General features: G+C 40.4%; 1 protein-coding gene across 4 annotated transcripts in view; it reads left to right on the top strand.

Annotated features, from left to right (window-relative positions):
* Positions 1 to 11,475: 11,475 nt before the first annotated feature.
* Positions 11,476 to 12,614, top strand: part of LOC127071942 (uncharacterized) — a 204,183-nt gene continuing 203,044 nt past the window's right edge. For 3 of the 4 annotated variants that reach the window (XM_051011802.1, XM_051011803.1, XM_051011805.1), the window contains exon 1: positions 11,476 to 12,227. The gene's annotated coding sequence lies outside the window, so the exon portion shown is untranslated. The remainder of the gene's footprint in view (positions 12,228 to 12,614) is intronic. The other variant, XM_051011798.1, reaches the window with a different exon arrangement.

The following is a 12,614-nucleotide window of genomic DNA, read 5'->3' on the forward strand; positions in this document are numbered from 1 at the left end:
ATCGACATATTGATATTTTGTCGTAGCTAGAAGCGGTACGAATGTTTTCGAATTTTCAGAACTTATTTTCGTTATATCGTTGCGTTTCTGACGTTGTGAGGACGTTTATATTAATCATTGTTAGTTAATTAGTCCTTATTGATCGAATTTCATGTCATATTCGACTTTATTATATGCGTGCATTGATATATATGCTAAATGCGTACATAGAGAGAGAAGGGGAGGGGAGAGCGAGCGAGCGAGTAGTAAGTGAGAGCGAAAAAGAAAAGGAAAAAAAGAAAGGGGCAGAGAAAGAAAAAGATGCTCTAAAATAGCGGGATATGTATATATATATATATATATATATATAGAGAGAGAGAGAGAGAGAGAGAGAGAAAGAGAGATGAAAACAAAAAGAGTATATGGATGTATAATTCATTTATATTCATATTTCATAAACCAACAATTTTATTTTGAACATACATATATACATACGTAATAACAATCTTGTTTTTATTTTATTTGTTAGATTATCATTGCCAACTTGTACGAGGTATTCCATGAATCGATTTTTGTGTGTTGCGATAAAAGAAGAATCATATAGTGGAGACAGTGTTTGTTTGATAAACTATATATTTACGCGTTTCGCGATTTATACTGACTTTTAAGAACATTATTTGAGTAGTTGCGCGCAAAACAGTTAATAAGTCGTTAATAATTCTTTATACAAGGTTACTTTATTTTTACAATTGCACAGACTGCTAATATATAATAACATAAGATTTTACGTATTTACATTTAATGTACATTGCATAACAATGATGTATCAGATGAGCTTTCTTAGTAAATTTTGTTCTTTGCTTTTGTTTTATCGTTTCTATTGTGAAATTAAAATGAGTGAATCGTGGAAAATCGTCGATGAGATAATATACAGTCTCCAATGGATCAATATATCTCTATTTCAACTTAGAGCACGGACGAGTGTTTTCATAAAACTTTTCAAGTAGTAAGTAAGTAAACAAATTAAATCTTTTCAATACTCATCACATAATTTTATAACATTTTTCATTTGTAATTAAGGAATACGATACGTTTGATTTCGAAGAAAATTAGAAATGTTATTTTCTAAAAAAAAAGTTCATTTTTAGATAGAATGACCTCTGGTTATCAAGAGCGGCTAATCTCGTGGTCGTATCGACTAACAAAGACCTGCCGTGCTCGTATTACCGCACCCAAAATGGGTCTTCTAATCGCAACGTGATTACTCATCGGAAATTGCAAGATTGAATGTTACCTTATTTTTCTCTTTTTGGAAAAATGATCTAGATGAAAATAAACCTTGAAAATAGTTCTGGTATAATTCGAGAGACTTTATTTGTTGATTTCGGCTAATAAGAAAATTTTTATTCGTTTTTCATTATGAAAATGGATAGCTTGTAACGAACGATTCTTTTTCTTAAGATGATCGGCCACGCCGGGCGAGACAAGACGAGCTCATTGAAAATCGTAAGAGTACGGGGCAAAAACCACGACGTCTTTTGACTCGCTTTCGTCGAGAATTCTCTCAGAATATTCACATCGCTCGAGTTTCTTTTTAATGCGACCGAGCGCGGCGTATCTCACCGCGAAGCCGATGGCAATTTAAGTTTCTTTGCACGTATAGGTAACGCAAATTTTCCCGATGCTTCTTTACGTTTTTTTTTCTTTTTTGCGTCTTCTTAGTTTTTTCCTCTTTCTTTCCAAGTGTATTTCAGTTAAGAAATATGGCTATACTCGGAGGAATGACTCTACTTCTTACCATCTTTGACTCTCTTCTCTCCTCTCTTTCTCTCTCTCTCTGTCTCTGTCTCTCCTTCTTCCCTCCTCTCTCCCTCTCTCTTCCTTTTTCCCACGTCGACATATTTTCAATACATTTTCTTCGTATTTCATTCGTCGATTAATTAAATAGCTGGGAAGATGGTGTATTTATCTGAGTGAAGTAGGTAACGAAAGTCTTTGAATAGGTATATTTTCTCTTTCGATGTAGGCAATGAATGTACGTTTATTTTCTATCTCTACTGGTGGAATGAAAAAGGTATACATCCCTTCCTCCCTTTCTCTTTTTTTCTTTCTTTCTCTCTCCTCTTTCTCTCTGCGTCTCTCAGTCGCGTACGAAAATACGTACGACCACCAACCGTCTTTCTCCGAATTAATATCGATCGGGCAGTCTTATTTTTCGATTAATTTCCGAGAAGAAAGTTTATTTCGTTCTATTGAGACTCAAACTTTCTTTTTTATTCCTTATTTTACCGTCACGTACCTATAATTTTAACCTCGATTATTTCGTCGTCGATCAATTGATCGACCGTAGTTCGAATTAATTGATTCACGCTGGCAAATGGACGGACAATCAAGGGAGTTAATACGATCGAACGAGCGAGGGGTGAGCAGAGAAAATATGAGAGATGTATCGGCAGGGTAAGCTTTAGGATGGTACTGGAGTGAGAGTTAGAAAAAGAGGGGAGAGAGAGTAGTAGGGGAGGATGGGACACGACTTCCCTATAGCAGTAAGCACGCGATCCTTTATTACTCGTAGGCATAAATTGATATTGATGTGACGTTCCTTTCAAGGAAACTGATCGATATTAATGCGACGCACCTTCCAAGGAAATGGCCATTTAGCGGCTCTAATGCGCGCCGGACCTTCACGTTAAACGGTCGGCTGCTTTCGTTCCGCGATTCGAATAGTAGCCCCCTTTTTAATCGATTCATTATTTTCTTTTTTTTTTTTAAAGGACGACGAGCTATGAGTCATTAGACGGATTAATAGGAGCGAGATCAAGTTTGGAACGTATTTGCGATTCGTTTTGCAGATAAATCGTTTCTTCTATTTCGATATTTGAAAATTCCAAAATCGTTTTGGGCTATCGACTGTTCTATTTGTAAATCCAGGAAATATTTTAAAATATATCTTGTTACAGATAGTAGTGACATCGGTATAAGGCGAGGCACTTAAATGGAAAGACCCAACTGTCTTGATTGCTTATGTATGTATGGTAATATTTCCCAGAGTGAAGCCATACCTACTGTTCGAAGAAATAAGTATATCGGGATCGGGGGGGAAAAAGAAAAAAGAAATTCTCTTGAGGATCATATTTTCGTTTTTTTTTTTTTTGTTAAGAATCTTTTGTTTTTTCATTCGCGAACAAGAAACATAATGCTCTCATTACACGTCATTCGCGCAAGACCTTCATTTTTCCCTATTGTTCGAAGATTTTTCGAGTGTCATCGCGTCATCATTTAGATCGTTAAGCGAAGCTATTAATATCAACTCTCTTAAAACGTAAGATAATTTCTCTAGGAAAATTCGAATATATAGCTTAGGTAGTATAATAAGCGAATTGCTAAACTTAAGGAAGAGCGACGCGGCCGCTAAAGAGATATATCTTTCTCTCTCTTTCTCTCGTGTTTTCTGTTTAGTATCCAAGCATTGGATTAACTTTACCGACAGCCGGATGTTAGAGTACGCGCATTAAAGCGGCCAAGAATGATTATTAACGAAAATTCTCTCGCGAAAACAATGCGGCTAACCGATCGTACTCGTCTCGGAGGAGGAGGAGAAGGAACCGAGACCTCTTCTCTCTCTTTCCCTCTCTCCTCACCTCTTCCTCTTTCTATGATCGACTTCAACCAGCAGCACATCATCCCTACAGCCACAGCCGATAGTCGAAGCACCATTTATCAAAAACACATAACACCTATGCAAGAAAAATCGACAATGTTTTACCTCGGCGCTACCTTTTAGCTCCTCACTCCCTCTCATCGCCATCCTCTTCCTCTTACTCCTCATCTTCCTTTCCGTTCGCCGGTAGAAGAGACCTGGTGTGCTTATGACACGGGAGATGGATGTACGAACCGAAACCTTGTACATTCTACGAGCTAGCAAGAACATTATGTATTATACGGTGCGGTGGGTGCGAACACGTGGACTCCCTTTTCTCCTCGTGACTACCCGCCGATGAAATCCTCGACGTTCCGAAGATCCAAAGCGCCCTTGCCTCGACGTTGCGAGCTTTCCTACGAGAGTTACAGAACGGGAGGTTAATGTAAACGTTGACTGATAGAAACATCGGAAGGGAAACTTTGCAAGGACGAGTTTTGCAGTCTTTGTTTAGAAAAATGAAAAAAATAGAGGTCTCTATGGAACAATAGGAGCGATAAAGTATTTAAAATCTTTAAAATATTTTGGATTTTAGATAACTCGATTACGAGATTATCCGACGAGGATTAATTTATTACGTTTATTTATAACTTTTACCTGTAATATTTAATCGAAGTTGTCGAAAACTTATTCATCTTTCAATTGATAACAGCAACGTAAGAATCTCGATTACGTGGATTTTTTCGACGATTTAAATTAATTATAAATGGATTTTTCGATCACGTCAAAATGTCCGACGATGTTCTTTCTATTTATGACAAGCTAACACCGTTGAAAGTATCACGATCGATGGCATGGTGAATTTTTCCCAGTAAGTAAACGAATTAACGTACATTTATAAATACCGCGTGGAAAGCTTGTCATGTGACAAAAAAAAAAAGAAGAGACTGAAATAAACTAATGCCTGGAAACTTCAAATTCGGTTTGCATCGTTCATGAAGCGTAAGCGTATTTAGTCTAATTAAACCTGGACGGTGATTAAATGCATTTAACTAAGTTACAAGCATCGCGACGTTAAAAACTTAGCGAACGTATGTCGCGAATGCAAATCGGATTTGCATCGATTATGATATTAAGATCGTGGACGAACGACGAGCGCGTAATTATAATATAAAGTACCAGCTATATAGGTAGCCGTGCTCTTTCGAAATCGTATTAAAGCATTTCGATCCTCATCGGAGGAAAGAAGTTTCGAGAGGGCTGCCCGTTCGTTTGGAAATTCAAATTATCGTTTTTCTGACGTTATGGTAGCGTACTGCCGCCGGTGAGCCGTGTAAATCAGCCAGACCTCGTTTACTAATCCCCATTAGAACGCGCTGTGGTACATAAATCACAGGGCCCCTCATCTATGTTCGGTGATAGTGCGGCAAGTTGTACTGTGTCGTCGAGTCCTTCGTTTCTCGGTCCGTAACTTTATTATACAAGGATTTAAATAAAGTCGAAACGTTGCGTCTGAACGTTCGTGTCAGTTCGATAAGAAACAATTATTTAAGCTAAATTCTATGAGACAAGTTAGATAGTTTTTGGCTTAATGTCGTTATTTTCATTTCTTTTTTAAAAATATTTTTTTTCTAAAATATAATTTACCAAACTCTATTCACGATGTCTATTCGAAAAGATAGATGCTGAACGAAGAATAATGCGTTCACGGGTCGAAGTAGAATCTGTCGCGTTGAAGTCATCCAGAAACGTTGCCTCTCAACCACGACAGCGTAACTTTGTCCGATCAAGAACATCTGCGTGGACCGGTATACGAACGTGCTCAAGTTGCTCTTGCAATCGACAAATTTCCGATGGCTACTTCGTGTTGACCGCTTTCTTGACATTAGTTGCTGCAGGCTTGAGAAACATCCGGTCTATGACAGCGTCGATGCTGCTTGCTTCCAGAAAGCCAAGGCAAACCGCGCATCGACTCGAACCAACTAAGCATTCGATGTGCTCGACCGAAACGCTTGACTTTATGCAGATTCTCGTTATTTTATAAGTACGACGAAGTCTTCCAATTGTTTCCGAGGAATTACATTTTGTTTCTTTCTTTTTCTTTTTCTTTCGTCCTTTCTCTCTCTCTTTTTTTTTTCTTTTAAGCGAGTGCAACTTGCTAGCGTTTTAATTAAAATTTTTGCTCACGAAATCTTGGAGATTTGTTAAAGTAATAGAATCAAAATAACATCGCGGTCGTTGCAAAGACTATATACCAGGTGAGATAAAGTAATTCAAATTTGTGATAAAAAGAGAAGACGTTTACGGTAGGATAACACATTGTACACGATATTTGACTAATTTGATTGACGTTATTAGAAGTAAGCCAGTTTTTGCGTTCTTCGAAAAGCACAATCGTCGTTGTACGTTATCACGTGGTTGGAAACTTTATCAACGTTTTTGCTAGGACCTGTATAATGTAGGAAAGAGAAAGAGGAATAGAAAGAGAGTACTATAACGTAGTAAAATTACGCAGATGCACGGAATTGTTTCCATGGGGGAGGAGGGAGGAGGGCTTGTAGCGCGTGGTCCGCGCTATTTTCGGGCGCGTAACTACCTGGCGGATTATTCACGCGGCTGTAATGTAATCCAGCTCGTACAAGAGAGTCCGGTAGTTTGGGTTAGGAATTGGCGGTAGTTTCTCTACACGGAATAGCACGTCTATTCTTCAGTCTGCGGTTACGCGGGAATATCTTGTAGATACCTTCGTGGCGACCATGTAATCCTAGACGGCCGAGTACCTTCGGACTATTCGGATTAAGCATCGACGTGCCACCTAATCGCAAATCACGCTTACGATCGAATACAAGCAACGTCTTATCGAGAACCCATCGTGATCCTCCTGATAGATCTTTGTGATTAGTATCGTTTCGATATTGGAGCTTTTAAAAAACGAGATCATTTGAAAAACGAGTGCAATGGTCCCGTACAAAAAATTTATACTTTTTCCTGCTTTTATATTTTTGTTTCATTTAGCAAATTTTTATCGAAAGAAAGAATTGATGAAAAGTAACTTTCTGTTATTCAATTTTGTTTATAATAACGCATGTACACACTCATGAGGTACGCATCGTGATGCGCCCGTATTGAGAACAAAGTTGGGAGAGCTCGCTATGCCGTTCAAATTGTGATCGATTGTTCCTATACGAAATTTCAGAATAAATGGAACGTCATTTCGGAGTCGCATTCAATGGCCGCTTTCGATCGATAACCGGGGCTTTTTAATGTTTTAAACTACATATGCATTGTTGTATTAAATACCGTACGAGCGATTATATATTATGTTTCTGGAAATTTGATGGACATTGTAGAAGAAGTATAAAGAGAGGCAGGGAGAGAGAGAGAGAGAGAGAGAGAGAGAGAGATGAGAAAAATGTTTCATTTCTCGTTAATCAAAGAGAATTTGTAGGCGAGAGCGTGAGGGAAGCAAAGAGTGTCGCGCGGCTTCTATGCAGATACGCATGCACAATATACTGGCGTTCAATGGAATTGTTAGTTGTTGATCGAGCGAACGTAATTTGTGGGTCCACTCGATATTCCCTTCTATTGCGATCGGTCGCACGTCAAAACGTTGCGTGTATCGAGTCGACGGCCGTAGAAGTTGATCCAATAAACGACGGAAAACTTTCCGCTTGCGGCGCAATGCTAGTACGGTTGCTGTTACTGGCCTATTGCAATACGATTTCTGCGCTCGAGTTCGATCGGAAATGGATCGGTTTGAAGTACGTATACCTACCTATGTAGGTATCTACATATCTACATCGTTCGAAATATTAAAAAAAGAGAGCGCAAAAATAAATTTATGTATAAAATTTACGCTCGGCCGTAAAATATCGAGACGCGTTTTCTCTCTCTCTCTCTCTCTTTCTCTCTATCGGGTTTCAGTATATAAATTTACCGTCTCGTGCGACCTCCGAGAACGACTTTTTCGCAGAACGGAAAAGAGTTCGATCCGACGGATGGACTTTCGATTATCGATGAGAGTCTCTCGTGTAAGCGAAAAGATCAGCTCAAAGGTCGTTTCGTTTCGCGTATTTAAAGCCGTTTTGCTTTTAGGATACAAACGCATCGAGCCCACCGGTGTAATTCCTGTCGTTCCACGTACGCCATGTATTACGCCGCATTAACAACAAATACAACTCGTTTACAAATCGCACTCGTGGGATTGGTTGCGCGGTTCTTCCGTGGCATATAGAACCGACACCGTTGAACAAGATACTCTCTCGAAAATAATTTCAATGTAATAATGTCACACGATTCGCTGTAATACGCAAGAGATTATAGCGCTTTCGTTATTTCTTTTATTGAGAAAACAGTTTTTACGCATCTTAGTTCGCTAGTATTCTCTTTTTTTTTTCACATCAATGAGTACACCAAGTTGACAGAACGATCGGACGCATTTGAATGATCATGATAAGTAATCATCCAAATGATTATGACTCGTAGAGTACGGATCGACGATCCATCATCATCGATCAGTATTACCAATCGACGCAACCCTAATTAATATTCTTTCGAGTTTTAAGTCTCTCTCATATGGGAGATATGTTTCGTTGAGCGAACACCCTGTCGGCGCCAGGGAGCATGCGAGATAGAGGCGATAGCATATCGACCGGATAGGAGTTTCAACCGGCACGGATCGTACGTACGCCGACACCGTTGCTAACAATAATAATTATCGCCGGCAACTTTCGCATCTAGCTCATCAGCCGGCCTTTGTGCACCGACATCCGACGTTTAGCGCTCGGCGTCGTTCCTGAACACATTTACGCTTTCATACACGTTTGCGCGCGCGGGCGCGTCTGACCGTGGGCGTATGTGGATGTATGTATTTGTGTGGATCAGTGCCGAGAAATGGTGGATCGAAGATGGTGTGAGAGTGGAATTCCCAAGAGGAACATAAAGCTGTGGACGGGCGCAGCGACGCGTCGCGACGCCACCCTCCTTCCGGCGGCGTCCTGACGCGGCATCCTGGCGTTACTCTCGTCTACGTGTGCCTCTGTGTCTACTCGTATGACCGTATTTCTGTGTAGGTGTGAGCTCCGTTGCGGCGAGAGAGAGAGAGAGAGAGAGAGAGAGAGAGTAGGTTGGCGAGGCGACAGACGAGCAACTGTTGCATCCGCGCTAGCAGCTGCACCATCGCCACTTTCCGTCTCTCCGCTTTTACAATACGCTACCTAACTAGCGGGATTCGATGAAAACCGGAACGCGCCGGGAAACCGCGATATAAATACACGTACACGTCTTGCGGATAGCCAACCGAGCTTTAGGTAATCGATTAGATCGAATCTTTATTAAAAAAAAAAGAAATTGGTAAATAAAAATAAGTAATCACAAAAAAAAAATACGTGAAAGTCTTTTTCACTCGAACAATCGAATAGATTATCGGATATATAGATATTCAATCATAAAAATAACATTATTTGATTATTTGACGAATATTTTTAAAAATATCGTTTTTATTATTTTCTCGAGGGAAGGTTAAAATGGGAAAAGATAAATACTGTCCTTTTCTGCAGAAATGTGTGTGTGGGTGTGTGTATATATATATATATATATATATATATATATAAAGAAGGAAAGAGAAAAGTTCTTCCCGTAAAATCCAGATTAGAGAAATGTGAAAAATTTCAGAGTAAAGAAGAAGAGACAAGCGAAGGAAGAAGCGATTTACAATTATTTTGACGATAAAAAAAGGGATGACCCACGTAGGACCGGCGTATGCTGTCAGGGCGTCGCAAAGGGGACGTGAAAAGGCAAACAGTGATTCTTTGTGCTCTTGGAGATACGCAGGGAGTAGCGAGGACAGCTACAACGTAGCGTAGGAGCGTGCGACGAGCAACTGTTGCGTCTCTTGCCTCATTCTCACCTTCTCTCTTTCTCTCTCTCTCTTCCTCCCTCTCTTTCCCTTCCTTTCTCGGGTTTCCCTTCTCGTCTTTCCATCTACCCTCTTTCCGTCTATTCAACTCGAAACCGAACTCCTCTTTGTCCCATCTTTCATCTCTGCTAGGGGACATGAAAGGGTTGCGTGCAAAACAACTGCTCGACGTTCTCGGTTGCCTCGTCGGTTCCTTCAAAAGTTTTTCTCTGATACGTCGTACATACGTATGTATTTACGAGGAAACGTACTCGCTTATAGTCCGCGATGATAACAAGAAGGAGATGAAACGTTGTTAAAATGTGCATTGATGTTGCCGTACCGATGTGTCGTAGATATATACTTTCTCGATGAGGTTTTCGCAGTTGGGGGAGGGGGAAGAAGAAAAGAAAGAGAGAGAAAGAGAGAGAGAGAGAGAGGGAGAGAGAGGAAAAGGGCGATGGTATAGATGACTGCATTAAAAACTGTATCGTACTTTTTTCTTTTGTTCTTTTTTTTATGTTAAAAAAAAAGGAGAGATAGATGGGAAAAGGAAGAAAGAAAGAAAGAAAGAAAGAAGGAAAGAGAGAAAAGAGAGAGCAAGCCTAATTACGTCTCGTCTTGTCAGAAAATATATTATGAAATGCCTGAATTGTCTGGTTCGTTTCTAGTGGTACGAGCGTGTATTTCGTCCGACATGTCATACGAGTTATTTATACATAGTTATATAGATACTATGTAGAGGCGAGAAATAAAAAGTCGAAAAACCGCGAAGGAAGATATTTCCTCGTGGATGCACGCGAGAGAGCACGTACCTTCGTAGTCGACGGTTTATCATTTCTCGCGAGTTCTACATGACCGATGACGGCTCCAAGATGAGTAGCAAAAGACGAGCCGAGCAACTGTTGCATCCCTTCTTCTTCCTCCTTCTCTCTCTTTCTCTCTCTCTCTCTGTTCTATCTCCGTCTGTCTTCTCTGTTTCTACATCTTTTTCTTTCGGTATTCCACAGGCTCGTGTCTCGAAATCTATCTGGATTTCTTAGTGTCTCCTTTTATACTCGAGATTGCTTTTAAAATTAAATTCTTCGTCGTCTAAAAATGCAAAAGATCGGATAATCGTAGAAAAAGCAGTTTCGAGTTTTTTTTCTTTTGAATCATTCTTAACCCTAGAAGTGTTCACTCATCGTAATATTTTAATTACGTTGAAATACGATCGATGTCGCAAAACATTAAATGTCGATTTTGAAGAAGAATGTAGAACGATAGGCCCGTTCGTAGCCAAGTGGTCGCCACGAGATGAGCAACTGTTGCATCCCTCGAGTTTGACGCTCCACCCTCCTCCCACGAGTCTACATTCACCCTCGCTTTCTCACTTCCTCTCTCTCTCTCCCCCTCCCTCCTTCCCTCTTTCTCACTTCCCAAACTAGAACTATCCCAATCTCCACCCTTAGAACGTGCCGAGCCGTACCATCGAATGAAACGCCAGCTCTAAAACGTCAGAATCGAAGGAGAACGATTCGCAGGCGCGACGAAGAGTCAATTATCCGGATGGACGGCGGATTCTCGAAATGTTGAAATAAAACTCAAATATAGCAGTACTCGGAACGATTCGCTCTTTCCGTTCGCAAGATATTTCACAGATTAACATGATTCGAGGGCCCGTACGGAGAATGGAATCTTTCTATGCATTAAGTGCGGTCAAGAGGAAGAAAGAAGGAAGAGAGAGAGAGATAGGGAGGAGGTTTAAGAAGGGGGTTTAAGAAGGAGCGCGGTGCAAGAAAGAGTGGAAGGAAAGCGAGAAAAGAAGAGGGAAAGGAAGATGAAGGTAAAGTGGGAGGAACGATGAGGGTAGCTAGAGAGGGAGCAGAGAGGGGAGAGGGGGTAGTAGGGACGAGCAGCGTCGCGGCGCGTCACGTCGAGAGGAAGAGAGAGGGAAAGAGTGAGCCGCCGTGGCTCAGGTTCGAGTCAGTCTGCGTCCGCCAGTCGTCGCGACGTCCTCGCGAAACCGTCGATTCCCTCTTTGCGACTAGCTGGCCCTCCTCCTCGTCGTCTTACGACTCCTGCGTACATCATAGAATTTTCAAATACTTTAAGAGGCACTTCTTGCTTTTTACAATTTTCGACAAATTTCCAATAAAGTAATTCTCATACTTTCCTCTTGATTAAATTCGAAAGAGAAAGTTCTTCGAGTGGTATTCGTTAATCGTTTGCTCTATCTTTCTCGGGAAAGTGTTGAAGAAGCTACATATAATAATATATTTTATTATTTTGACGTTTGGAAAAAAGCATCGCCGAGACTAGAAGATACAGAGAGACAGTGATATCGGTGAGATATAAGAGAAAGTGAAGATATAATATCGAAAGAGGGAAAAGAAAAAGAGAAGATTTTTCTTTCACGGAAGATAATATCGACTGTTTTCGAAAACTCTGCCCTCTAGAACGCTCCATTTTCTCTAGCTTTTTTTTTCCTTCGACGACGTATAAACTTCCTTAGCTTTTACGCTCTTATCGCATTCGTATAAAAAGCGGTGACTTTTGAAGGAACTTCGGTAAGCGGAAACTCGGATATACCGTGCACGCTCTTTGAGAGCTTTTCCCGAGCATCCAGAGTCAGTTCGATCGTTGCTCCATTCGAAGACGACGTCGACGACGACGGATGGGTCCCCCGTTTTGATCTCCCATCGAAGATCTGCTATCCCTCTGCTACTTTCTGTAAGTAAACTTCGAACATATAAACTTGCTTCGATACACTTTTCTTTTTTCTCTCTTTTTTTTTTATCTGAACAGTTTAATGATATCCGAGAGAACGTTGATACTCACCTTAGAAAAAATTTGTTCTAGCGTTAAATACAGTATGAGTCGATAGAGTTCCTCGCTGATTTTTATTTTTTTTTTCCAATCGTCAAAAACAGGTTATAAATACGTTTTCAATAAATAACATCCGACGAATCGAACGAATCCTCGTGCTAATACCTTTAATCGAGGAGATTAATTCGCACGGAATTTCGCAGCTGCCGAATCGAGCGGATTTATTATAGATTTCATGATACGTCTACCGATTCGATTTAACTCCAACGATCTCGTTATTAATTCCCGAGA

The sequence above is a fragment of the Vespula vulgaris genome, chromosome 24, assembly GCF_905475345.1.
Source record: "Vespula vulgaris chromosome 24, iyVesVulg1.1, whole genome shotgun sequence".
Lineage (NCBI taxonomy): Eukaryota > Metazoa > Arthropoda > Insecta > Hymenoptera > Vespidae > Vespula > Vespula vulgaris.